This window comes from Miscanthus floridulus, chromosome 12 (genome assembly GCF_019320115.1).
Source record: "Miscanthus floridulus cultivar M001 chromosome 12, ASM1932011v1, whole genome shotgun sequence".
In the NCBI taxonomy this organism is placed as follows: domain Eukaryota; kingdom Viridiplantae; phylum Streptophyta; class Magnoliopsida; order Poales; family Poaceae; genus Miscanthus; species Miscanthus floridulus.
The window spans coordinates 47,248,137-47,252,941 of NC_089591.1; positions in this window are offsets into that span (position 1 = coordinate 47,248,137).

Below are 4,805 nucleotides of genomic sequence, written 5' to 3' on the forward strand. Positions count from 1 at the left end.
AGTGGATTGGGGATAAGATTGAGTTTGTCCCTGGTGATTCTTCTTATATCATCGCATCGGCAGAATCAGATACTTATGAGCGAACTAAATGCATATCAGGAGAAGTTTGGGAAAAAGAGTTCCTTAGAGTTGCTGATTATGAAATTCCACCGATCCAAGCAGTTGGTTCTGAAGAAGAGTTTTAATGGATAGGTTTGCTGATGATGGAAAATTAGGTCAAGGGTTCACATCGGCAGATGATTTAGTAGAAGTAGATATTGGTGATGGCGATAGGCCAAGACCTACTTTTATTAGTGCTAAGTTAGATTCCAAGTGTAAGCAGCAAATAACTGATTTGTTAAAAGAGTATAAAGATTGTTTTGCTTGGGATTATACTGAGATGCCTGTATTAGACCGATCGATAGTTGAACATCGGTTACCTATCAAATCTGGATTTCGGCCACATCAGCAGCTAGCGCGCCGATGCAACCCTAATATACTTCCTGACATTAAGGCCAAAATAACTAAATTAATTGAGGCAAAGTTTATTCGGCAGTGTCGATATGCAGAGTGGATCTCTAATGTGGTTCCTGTTTATAAGAAAAATAGAAAACTTCGTGTTTGTATTGATTTCAGGAATCTCAACACAGCCACACCGATGGATGGCTATCCAATGCCGATTGCTGATTTGTTGATTGATGCTGCAGCTGGACATCAAATTATCAGCTTCATGGATGGTAATGCAGGTTACAATCAAATATTCATGGCTGAAGAAGATATTCTCAAGACTGCTTTCAGATGTCCAGGTCATGTAGGGTTGTTTGAGTGGATAGTCATGACGTTTGGTTTGAAAAATGCCGACGCTACTTATCAAAGAGCTATGAACTTTATTTTTCATGAATACATCGGTACATTAGTGGAGATCTATATTGATGATGTAGTAATTAAGTCTAGAGATAGCACAAAACATCTAGCTGATCTACGAAAGATACTGGAGTGCACAAGGAAGCATAGATTGAAGACGAATCCTAATAAATGTGCATTTGGTGTATCGGCAGGTCAATTCTTGGGTTTTATGGTGCATCAGCGGGGCATCGAAATCAGTGGAAAGTCTATTGATGCAATTAATAAGGTGGTTGCTCCTGCCAATAAAACTGAATTGCAATCTTTGATCGGTAAGATTAATTTCATTAGAAGATTCATATCTAATCTATCGGGTAAGATCAAGGCTTTCAGTCCATTACTTAAATTGAAAGCCGATCAGGAATTTGTATGGGGAGCTGAGCAGCAGTTAGCCCTAGATGAAATTAAGAAATATTTAACAAATCCTCCAGTGCTAGTTCCACCTCAACACGGGAAACCTTTCAGGTTGTATTTGTCAACTGATGATACCGTTATCGGTTCAGCTCTTATTCAAGAATTTGAAGGGAAAGAACGTGTTATTTATTATTTGAGCAGAAGATTAGTGGATGCTGAGACAAGGTATTCGGCCATCGAAAAATTATGTCTGTGTTTATACTTTTCTTGTGTCAAATTAAGACATTATTTGTTATCTGCCGAATGTACAGTCATATGCAAAGACGACGTAGTCAAGTATATGCTGTCGATGCCGATATTAAGTGGTAGAATCGGCAAGTGGATTTTAGCATTATCAGAATTTGAACTACGTTACGAATCGACTAAGGCAGTTAAGGGGCAGGTTATGGCTGATTTTGTCACTCAGCATTGTAATACAGTGGACTCTCTGGAGGTTGCTCCTTGGACACTTTTTTTCGATGGGTCCACATGTGGTGAAGGAGCAGGTATCGGCATTGTGTTGATTTCACCTCAAGGAAGGAAGTATGAGTTTTCATTGCCGATTGTTGCTACATCGACAAACAATCAGGCTGAATACCAAGCCTTGATAAAAGGGTTAGAATTGCTGAAGGAGATACATGCCGATGCTGTTGAAATCTTTGGTGATTCTATGCTAGTTATAAATCAATTGGCTAGGATTTATGAATGCCAAAGTGAAGTTTTAATTTCGTATTATGAAAGATGTTTGCAATTGTTGAAAGGGTTTAGAGATTTTCGTCTTGAACATATTTCTCGACTGCATAATGAAGAGGCTAATCGACTAGCTCAGCATGCTTCAGGGTATCAGCCTATTCAAGAAGTGCTAACATTGGCAGTCGATACCGATGACTAGAGAAAGGAGATTGTCGATTATTTAAAGGATCCATATAAAAAGGTTGAAAGACGTATAAGGTTCCAAGCTACCAAGTATGTGCTCCTCGATGATGAATTATATTATCGAATTATAGATGGAGTTTTACTCAGATGTGTTAGCAGTGATGAATCGAAAAGATTGATGGGTGAAATTCATGAAGGAGTGTGTGGAGCGCATCAATCGGCTTTCAAGATGAAGTGGATGATCAGAAGGAATGGATACTATTGGCCGACTATTCTTGAAGATTGTTTTAAATATTCTAAAGGATGTCAGGAGTGTCAAAAGTTTGGTAATATTCAAAGAGCGCCTGCATCGGCTATGAACCCTATAATTAAACCTTGGCCGTTCCGGGGATGGGCTATCGATCTCATCGGTCAAATTTATCCGCCATCGAGCAAAGGACATAAATTTATTCTGGTTGCTACCGATTATTTCACAAAATAGGTTGAGGCAATTCCTTTAAAAAAGGTGACATCGGCTAATATGATCGATTTTGTGAAAGAGAATATTGTTTACCGATTTGGTATTCCTCAGACTATCACTACCGATCAGGGTACTATGTTTACATCGGGAGAATTTGATGAGTTTGCTATAGGTATGGGAATTAAAGTTTTAAATTCTTCTCCATATTATGCTCAAGCTAATGGTCAGGCTGAGGCTTCTAACAAAGGGATCATCAAACTCATTAAGCGCAAAATTAAAGAAAATCCTAAGAGGTGGCATACAGTATTAAATGAAGCCTTGTGGTCATATCGAATGTCATGTCATGGTGCAACCAAAGTAACGCCCTATCAGTTAGTATATGGACACGACGTAGTATTGCCTTGGGAAATTAAAACTGGCTCTAGGCGAATACGTTCTCAAAATCAGCTGACAGCCGATGATTATGATACTCTTATGAAGGATGAGTTGGAAGATGTGGCGGGTCATCGGTTAAGGGCTTTAGTTAGCATCGAAGAAAATAAGAAAAGAGTAGCCAGATGGTATGACAAGAAGGTGAAGGTAAAGGAGTTTGCCGATGGAGATCTGGTCTGGAAAATTAATTTTACCGATTGGGACTAAAAGTTCAAAGTTTAGAAAGTGGTCTCCTAATTGGGAAGGTCCATATCGGATAAATCAGTTTGTTCCTGGTAACGCATATATTCTAGAAACCCTCGAAGGGGTTGTGTTTCCCAGAGCATTAAATGGAAAATATTTAAAGAAATATTACCCTAGTATCTGGATGGATGCATAAAAGTATAAGTGCCGATAACAGTCCTATCGGCTAGAATTATACAAGGATGTCAATGTCTCATAAAGTGCCGATGCAATAGACAAGATTTACAAGTTTAATAAGGATTGGATAGCCAATATCGCACGCAGGCAAATCTGGTCGGCTTCCTTCATTTCTTTGATGTCTTCATCGGTAGCACCCTCCACAGGCTTGAGTTTTTTTCTTCATGGCCAAGGCTTTGCGAGCCTAGATGTCTCTTTCTTGCTGAAGGGCCTTGATGACATCGGGTAGCTGGCTTTCTTCTTGTTGGGCATGAGTTAAGGCTGCCTTGACTTCTTTCAATTCAGCCAATAGAGCCATCCTCTTTGCCGATAAATCTAAGATTTTCTGCTTAAGTTCAGCGCCCAAAGTCTGCAAGTTGCCGATGCCCTTGTGTTTCTCATCGGCAATCTGTTTCAGTTGTAGCATCTCTTCTTTGAGTTGAGCCTGAGCTGCTCTATCGGCAATGCGTTGAGTAGCCCGTTGATATTGTAGTTGGCGGCTTTCTAAATGGGCTGCTGGGAAGAGTGCTTCTTCAACATCGGCAGGGACCTGGCCACGGATTGTTTTGAAAATTGCCTTTGCAGGGTCCGAGTCATCTACCAGTTGGGCGGTATCCTGCTGTAACATGTCCAGGAGAGCTTCCAACTTGGACTTAATTTCTACCGATATTGTTCCCAGTGCAAGGGAAGAACTTGCTTCCTCTCCATCATCATCAGAAACGTCAATGGCAAAGGAAAATAGGCTGTTTGGGGAGTCTTGTTCCTGAGAAAAAGAAAAAGAGGTCAGTTAAGGATAAGTATGAATATTATAAATCGACTAGGTCAATCTGCTTACCTGTTTCAAGGCAATTTCCTATACTTGGCTGGAGGAAGCAGCTTGGAGTATGCCGTGTGGAGGATCGGCTGAGCTTGCCGATGGGATATCCTCTGTGGCCTCATCGGTGGTTGGCCCTTGGGATATGATGACCGATGGTATGTCCTATACAGGAGGATTAACTGCTTGCTTAGTTACATCGACTGATTCTTGCCGGCTTGCAGATGTTGGGGCAGATGTGGGGATCGGCATGGACTTCTGTCGTTTTGGCTGTGCCTCGGCATCTGTTAAGGCTTTGCGCTTTGCTTGGGCCTCAGCAATGGTTGGCTGGGGGGCATCGGCACTTGTTGGTTATGGAGCTTGAACATTTGGTACGCTTGCCGATGTACCCATTTGTTGCTGCAAAACAAGTGTAAGGGTTGTAGCAGCAGCTAATGGAGTGGCCCTAGCTATAGCCAATTTGGACTTGGAGGTGATGGTCTTGGCACGGGTCTTCTGGTGAGTCAAAGCAGCTAAGGTGGGGGTGTTGTAGCCGATCGGTGATATCGG